The following is a 10,208-nucleotide window of genomic DNA, read 5'->3' on the forward strand; positions in this document are numbered from 1 at the left end:
ACCCCTGAACACTATGGGGTAATTTAGCACGGCCAATCCACCCTAACCTACACATCCCTGAACACTATGGGGTAATTTCCCACGGCCAATCCACCCTAACCTATACATCCCTGAACGCTAGGGGGTAATTTAGCACGGCCAATCCATCCTCACCCACACATCCCTGAACACTATGGGGTATTTTAGCTCAGCCAACCCACCCTAATCGACACATCCCTGAAAACTATCGGGTAATTTAGCATGGCCAACCCACCCGAACCTACACATCCCTGAACACTATGGGGTAATTTAGCATGGCCAATCCACCCTAACCTACACATTGCATAACACTATGGGATAATTTATTATGGCAAATCCACTCTAACCTACACATCCCAGAACGCTATGGGTTAATTTAGCACGGTCAATCCACCCTAACCTGCACATCCCTAAACACTATGGGTAATTTAGCATGGCCAATCCAGCCTAACCTACACATCCGTGAACACTATGGGGTGATTTAGCATGGCCAATCCACCCCAACCTACACATCCCTGAACACTATGGGGCAATTTAGCACGGCCAATCCACCCCATCCTACACATCCCTGAACAATATGGGGTAATTTAGCATGGCCAATCCACCCTAACCTACACATCCCTGAACACTATGGGGTAATTTAGCACGGCCAATCCATCCTTACCTACACATCCCTAAACACTATGGGGTAATTTCCCATGGCCAATCCACCCTAGCCTACACATCCCTGAACACTATGGGGTAATTTAGCACAGCCAATCCACCCTAACCTACACATCCCTGAACACTATGGGGTAATTCAGCACGGCCAATCCACCCTAACCCACACATCCCTGAACACTATGGGGTAATTTAGCACGGCCAATCCACCCTAACCTACACATCCCTGAACACTATGGGGTAATTTAGCACTGCCAATCCACCCTAACCTACACATCCCTGAACACTATGGGGTAATTTAGCACGGCCAATCCACCCTAACCTACACATCCCTGAACACTATGGGGTAATTTAGCACGGCCAATCCACCCTAACCTACACATCCCTGAACACTATGGGGTAATTTAGCATGGCCAATCCACCCTAACCTACACATCCCTGAACACTATGGGGTAATTTAGCACGGCCAATCCACCCTAACCTACACATCCCTGAACACTATGGGGTAATTTAGCACGGCCAATCCACCCTCACCTACACATCCCCGATCACTATGGGGTAACTTAGCATGGCAAATCCACCCTAACCTACACATCCCTGAACACTATGGGGTAATTTAGCACGGCCAATCCACCCTAACCTACACATCACTGAACACTATGGGGTAATTTAGCATGGCCAATTCACCCTAACCTACACATCCCTGAACACTATGTGTAATTTAGCATTGCCAATACACCCTAACCTGTACATCCCTGAACACTATGGGGTAATTTAGCATGGCCAATCCACCCTAACCGACACATCCCTGAACACTATGGGGTAATTTCCTATGGCCAATCCACCCTAACCTACACATCCCTGAACACTATGGGGCAATGTAGCATGGCCAATCCACCCTAAACTACACATCCCTGAACACTATGGGGCAATTTAGCACGGCCAATCCACCCTAACCTACACATCCCTGAACACTATGGGGTAATTTCGCACGGCCAATCCATTCGAACCTACACATCCCTGACCACGATGGGGTAATTTAGCATGGCCAATCCACCCTAACCTAAACATCCCTGAACACTATGGGGAAAATTAGCATGGCCAATCCACCCTAACCTACACATCGCATAACACTATGGGGTAATTTAGCATGGCCATTCCACCCTAACTGACACATCCCTGAACACTATGGGGTAATTTAGCATGGCCAATCCACCCTAACCTACACATCCCTGAACACTATGGGGTAATTTAGCATGGCCAATCCACCCTAACCGACACATCCCTGAACACTATGGAGTAATTTAGCATGGCCAATCCACCCTAACCTACACATCCCTGACCACGATGGGACAATTTAGCATGGCCAATCCACCCAAACCTACACATCCCCGAACACTATGGGAAAATTTAATATGGCCAATCCACCCGAACCAATACATCCCTGAACACTATGGGGCAATTTAGCACAGCCAGTCCACCTTAACCTACACATCCCCGAATACTTTGGGGCAATTTAGCATGACCAATCCACCCTAACTTGCACATCCCTGAACACTATGAGGTAATTTAGCACGGCCAATCCACCCTAACCTACACATCCCTGAACACTATGTGGCAAATTAGCATGGATTAGTGGTGCTGGAAGAGCACAGCAGTTCAGGCAGCATCCAACGAGCAGCGAAATCGACGTTTCGGGCAAAAGCCCTTCATCAGGAATAAAGGCAGTGAGCTTGAAGCATGGAGAGATAAGCTAGAGGAGGGTGACACTACTGCGAATCCTCTTGCAAGGATGCCTGCCTTGAAGAAGTTTTCCTCCTCTCTCTACAAGAATCTCAGGGAATCCCTCTCCCACTACAACTCCCAGGTCATTTCCTCTGCTCTGAAGCTCTTCCGACCTGCCTATCTTCTTTTCCACCTATCCACTCCACCCTCTCCTCCCTGACCTATCACCTTCATCTCCGCCCCCACTCACCCATTGTACTTTATGCTACTCTCTCCCCACCCCCACCCTCCTCTAGCTTATCTCTCCACGCTTCAGGCTCACTGCCTTTATTCCTGATGAAGGGCTTTTGCCCGAAACGTCGATTTCGCTGCTCGTTGGATGCTGCCTGAATTGCTGTGCTCTTCCAGCACCACTAATCCAGTATTTGGTTTTCAGCATCTGCAGTCATTGTTTTTACCCTGGCAATTTAGCACGGCCAATCCACCCTAACCTACACATCCCTGAACACTATGGGGCAACTTAGCACGGCCAATCCACCCTAACCCACACATCCCTGAACACTATGGGGCAACTTAGCACGGCCACTCCACCCTAACCTACACATCCCTGAACACTATGGGGTAATTTAGCATGGCCAATCCACCCTAACCTACACATCCCTGACCACGATGGGGTAATTTAGCACGGCCAATCCACCCTAACCCACACATCCCTGAACACTGTGGGGTAATTTAGCACGGCCAATCCACCCTAACCTATATATCCCCGAACACTATGGGGTAATTTAGCATGGCCAATCCACCCTAACCTACACATCCTTGAACACTATGGGGTAATTTAGCATGGCCAATCCACCCTAACCTACACATCCCTGAACACTATGGGACAATTTAGCACGGCCAATCCACCCTAACCTACACATCCTTGAACACTATGGGGTAATTTAGCATGGCCAATCCACTCTAACCTACACATCCCTGAACACTATGGGGTAATTTAGCATGGCCAATCCACCCTAACCTACACATCCCTGAACACTATGGGGTAATTTAGCACGGCCAATCCACCCTAACCTACACATCCCTGAACACTATGGGGTAATTTAGCATGGCCAATCCACCCTAACCCACACATCCCTGAACACTATGGGGCAACTTAGCACGGCCAATCCACCCTAACCCACACATCCCTGAACACTATGGGGCAACTTAGCACGGCCACTCCACCCTAACCTACACATCCCTGAACACTATGGGGTAATTTAGCATGGCCAATCCACCCTAACCTACACATCCCTGACCACGATGGGGTAATTTAGCACGGCCAATCCACCCTAACCTACACATCCCTGAACACTATGGGGTAATTTAGCACGGCCAATCCACCCTAACCTACACATCCCTGAACACTATGGGACAGTTTAGCATGGCCAATCCACCCTAACCTACACATCCCTGAACACTATGGGGTAATTTAGCATGGCCAATCCACCCAAACTGACACATCCCTGAACACTATGGCCAATTTAGTACAGCCAATCCTCCCTAACCTGCACATCCCTGAACACTATGGGGTAATTTAGCACGGCCAATCCACCCTAACCCACACATCCCTGAACACTATGGGACAGTTTAGCATGGCCAATCCACCCTAACCTACACATCCCTGAACACTATGGGGTAATTTCCCATGGCCAATCCACCCTAACCTACACATCCCTGAACACTATGGGGTAATTTCCCATGGCCAATCCACCCTAACCTACACATCCCTGAACACTATGGGGTATTTTAGCATGGCCAATCCACCCTAACCTACACATCCCTGAACACTATGGGGCAATTTAGCACGGCCAATCCAACCTAACCTACACATCCCTGAACACTATGGGGCAATTTAGCACGGCCAATCCACCCTAACCTACACACCCCTGAACACTATGGGGTAATTTAGCACGGCCAATCCACCCTAACCTACACATCCCTGAACACTATGGGGTAATTTCCCACGGCCAATCCACCCTAACCTATACATCCCTGAACGCTAGGGGGTAATTTAGCACGGCCAATCCATCCTCACCCACACATCCCTGAACACTATGGGGTATTTTAGCTCAGCCAACCCACCCTAATCGACACATCCCTGAAAACTATCGGGTAATTTAGCATGGCCAACCCACCCGAACCTACACATCCCTGAACACTATGGGGTAATTTAGCATGGCCAATCCACCCTAACCTACACATTGCATAACACTATGGGATAATTTATTATGGCAAATCCACTCTAACCTACACATCCCAGAACGCTATGGGTTAATTTAGCACGGTCAATCCACCCTAACCTGCACATCCCTAAACACTATGGGTAATTTAGCATGGCCAATCCAGCCTAACCTACACATCCGTGAACACTATGGGGTGATTTAGCATGGCCAATCCACCCCAACCTACACATCCCTGAACACTATGGGGCAATTTAGCACGGCCAATCCACCCCATCCTACACATCCCTGAACAATATGGGGTAATTTAGCATGGCCAATCCACCCTAACCTACACATCCCTGAACACTATGGGGTAATTTAGCACGGCCAATCCATCCTTACCTACACATCCCTAAACACTATGGGGTAATTTCCCATGGCCAATCCACCCTAGCCTACACATCCCTGAACACTATGGGGTAATTTAGCACAGCCAATCCACCCTAACCTACACATCCCTGAACACTATGGGGTAATTCAGCACGGCCAATCCACCCTAACCCACACATCCCTGAACACTATGGGGTAATTTAGCACGGCCAATCCACCCTAACCTACACATCCCTGAACACTATGGGGTAATTTAGCACTGCCAATCCACCCTAACCTACACATCCCTGAACACTATGGGGTAATTTAGCACGGCCAATCCACCCTAACCTACACATCCCTGAACACTATGGGGTAATTTAGCACGGCCAATCCACCCTAACCTACACATCCCTGAACACTATGGGGTAATTTAGCATGGCCAATCCACCCTAACCTACACATCCCTGAACACTATGGGGTAATTTAGCACGGCCAATCCACCCTAACCTACACATCCCTGAACACTATGGGGTAATTTAGCACGGCCAATCCACCCTCACCTACACATCCCCGATCACTATGGGGTAACTTAGCATGGCAAATCCACCCTAACCTACACATCCCTGAACACTATGGGGTAATTTAGCACGGCCAATCCACCCTAACCTACACATCACTGAACACTATGGGGTAATTTAGCATGGCCAATTCACCCTAACCTACACATCCCTGAACACTATGTGTAATTTAGCATTGCCAATACACCCTAACCTGTACATCCCTGAACACTATGGGGTAATTTAGCATGGACAATCCACCCTAACCGACACATCCCTGAACACTATGGGGTAATTTCCTATGGCCAATCCACCCTAACCTACACATCCCTGAACACTATGGGGCAATGTAGCATGGCCAATCCACCCTAAACTACACATCCCTGAACACTATGGGGCAATTTAGCACGGCCAATCCACCCTAACCTACACATCCCTGAACACTATGGGGTAATTTCGCACGGCCAATCCATTCGAACCTACACATCCCTGACCACGATGGGGTAATTTAGCATGGCCAATCCACCCTAACCTAAACATCCCTGAACACTATGGGGAAAATTAGCATGGCCAATCCACCCTAACCTACACATCGCATAACACTATGGGGTAATTTAGCATGGCCAATCCACCCTAACTGACACATCCCTGAACACTATGGGGTAATTTAGCATGGCCAATCCACCCTAACCTACACATCCCTGAACACTATGGGGTAATTTAGCATGGCCAATCCACCCTAACCGACACATCCCTGAACACTATGGAGTAATTTAGCATGGCCAATCCACCCTAACCTACACATCCCTGACCACGATGGGACAATTTAGCATGGCCAATCCACCCAAACCTACACATCCCCGAACACTATGGGAAAATTTAATATGGCCAATCCACCCGAACCAATACATCCCTGAACACTATGGGGCAATTTAGCACAGCCAGTCCACCTTAACCTACACATCCCCGAATACTTTGGGGCAATTTAGCATGACCAATCCACCCTAACTTGCACATCCCTGAACACTATGAGGTAATTTAGCACGGCCAATCCACCCTAACCTACACATCCCTGAACACTATGTGGCAAATTAGCATGGATTAGTGGTGCTGGAAGAGCACAGCAGTTCAGGCAGCATCCAACGAGCAGCGAAATCGACGTTTCGGGCAAAAGCCCTTCATCAGGAATAAAGGCAGTGAGCTTGAAGCATGGAGAGATAAGCTAGAGGAGGGTGACACTACTGCGAATCCTCTTGCAAGGATGCCTGCCTTGAAGAAGTTTTCCTCCTCTCTCTACAAGAATCTCAGGGAATCCCTCTCCCACTACAACTCCCAGGTCATTTCCTCTGCTCTGAAGCTCTTCCGACCTGCCTATCTTCTTTTCCACCTATCCACTCCACCCTCTCCTCCCTGACCTATCACCTTCATCTCCGCCCCCACTCACCCATTGTACTTTATGCTACTCTCTCCCCACCCCCACCCTCCTCTAGCTTATCTCTCCACGCTTCAGGCTCACTGCCTTTATTCCTGATGAAGGGCTTTTGCCCGAAACGTCGATTTCGCTGCTCGTTGGATGCTGCCTGAATTGCTGTGCTCTTCCAGCACCACTAATCCAGTATTTGGTTTTCAGCATCTGCAGTCATTGTTTTTACCCTGGCAATTTAGCACGGCCAATCCACCCTAACCTACACATCCCTGAACACTATGGGGCAACTTAGCACGGCCAATCCACCCTAACCCACACATCCCTGAACACTATGGGGCAACTTAGCACGGCCACTCCACCCTAACCTACACATCCCTGAACACTATGGGGTAATTTAGCATGGCCAATCCACCCTAACCTACACATCCCTGACCACGATGGGGTAATTTAGCACGGCCAATCCACCCTAACCCACACATCCCTGAACACTGTGGGGTAATTTAGCACGGCCAATCCACCCTAACCTATATATCCCCGAACACTATGGGGTAATTTAGCATGGCCAATCCACCCTAACCTACACATCCTTGAACACTATGGGGTAATTTAGCATGGCCAATCCACCCTAACCTACACATCCCTGAACACTATGGGACAATTTAGCACGGCCAATCCACCCTAACCTACACATCCTTGAACACTATGGGGTAATTTAGCATGGCCAATCCACTCTAACCTACACATCCCTGAACACTATGGGGTAATTTAGCATGGCCAATCCACCCTAACCTACACATCCCTGAACACTATGGGGTAATTTAGCACGGCCAATCCACCCTAACCTACACATCCCTGAACACTATGGGGTAATTTAGCATGGCCAATCCACCCTAACCCACACATCCCTGAACACTATGGGGCAACTTAGCACGGCCAATCCACCCTAACCCACACATCCCTGAACACTATGGGGCAACTTAGCACGGCCACTCCACCCTAACCTACACATCCCTGAACACTATGGGGTAATTTAGCATGGCCAATCCACCCTAACCTACACATCCCTGACCACGATGGGGTAATTTAGCACGGCCAATCCACCCTAACCTACACATCCCTGAACACTGTGGGGTAATTTAGCACGGCCAATCCACCCTAACCTATATATCCCCGAACACTATGGGGTAATTTAGCATGGCCAATCCACCCTAACCTACACATCCTTGAACACTATGGGGTAATTTAGCATGGCCAATCCACCCTAACCTACACATCCCTGAACACTATGGGACAATTTAGCACGTCCAATCCACCCTAACCTACACATCCCTGAACACTATGGGGTAATTTAGCATGGCCAATCCACCCTAACCTACACATCCCTGAACACTATGGGGTAATTTAGCACGGCCAATCCACCCGAACGTACACATCCCCAAATACTATGGGGCACATACACACTCACACACACACACTCACACACACACTCACACACACACACACACCCACAGACTCACACTCACTCACACACACCCTCACACACACTCACGCACACACACACCTTCACACACACAGACACACACACCCTCACACACACTCTCACACACACTCTCACGCACACTCACACACACTCACTCAGACGCACCCACACACTCCCACACACACACTCACACACACTCACTCAGACGCACCCACACACTCCCACACACACACTCACACACACTCACACATTCTCACCCACTCTCACTGACATGCTCACACACACTCACACCCTCACACACACACTCACTCACTCACATACACTCACTCCCTCACACACCCTCACAGACACACTCACCCACACACTCACACACACACATTCACACACAGTCTCACACACACACCCTCACACACTCACACACGCACACCCTCACACAAACTCACACGCACGCTCTCACACACACACTCACCCACACAGTCACACGCACTCACACACACTCACACACACACACACTCACACACACTCTCACACACACTCACACATACAGACACCCACACTCACATGCACTTACACACACTCAAACACACACTCACACACACACCCTCACACACACTCAAACACACACCCACACACACCCTCACACACACTCTCACGCACTCTCACACACACTCATACGCACACACCTAAACACACTCTCACACACACACTCACACACACATTCATACACACCCTCACACACACACTCACACACACTCACTCACACGCACCCTCACACACACTCACACTCTCACACACACACACACCCTCACACACACACTCACACACACTCACTCCCTCACACATACACACACACACCCTCACACACACACACACACATACACACGCACATTCACACACACACAGACCCTCACACACACTCACACACACCCTCACACCCACTCACATGCTCACTCACACACACTCACACGCACACACTCACACACACTCACAAATACACACGCACATTCACACACACACCCTCACACACAGTCACACACACCCTCACACACACTCACATGCTCACTCACACACACTCACACACACACACTCACACCCTCACACACACACACTCACACACTCACTTCCTCACACCCTCACACATACACACTCACACACACACACACACACACTCACACACACCTTCACTCACACTCACACACACACCCTCACTCACACCCACACACATACACCCTCACACACACACACGCTCACGCACACACCCTCACACACACCCTCATACACTCACTCACATGCTCACTCACACACACTCACACACACACACTCACACACACACTCACTTCCGCACACCCTCACACACACACTCACTCACACACACCCCCTCACATACACCCTCACACACACCCACACACACGCTCACACACACCCTCACACACACCTTCACTCACACTCACACACAAACACTCACACGCACACACTCACACATACAAACCCTCATACACACCCTCACTCACACACCCTCACACACACACTTACACACGCACTCGCACACACACACACTCACACACACTCACACATACTCACCCACACTGACTGAGATGCTCACACACACTCACACCCTCACACACACTCACTCACTCACACACACTCACTCCCTCACACACCCTCACAGACACACTCACCCACACTCACACACACACTCACACACACACATTCACACACACTCTCACACACACACCCTCACACACTCACACACGCACACCCTC

The sequence above is a fragment of the Chiloscyllium punctatum genome, chromosome 21 (genome assembly GCF_047496795.1).
Source record: "Chiloscyllium punctatum isolate Juve2018m chromosome 21, sChiPun1.3, whole genome shotgun sequence".
NCBI lineage: Eukaryota > Metazoa > Chordata > Chondrichthyes > Orectolobiformes > Hemiscylliidae > Chiloscyllium > Chiloscyllium punctatum.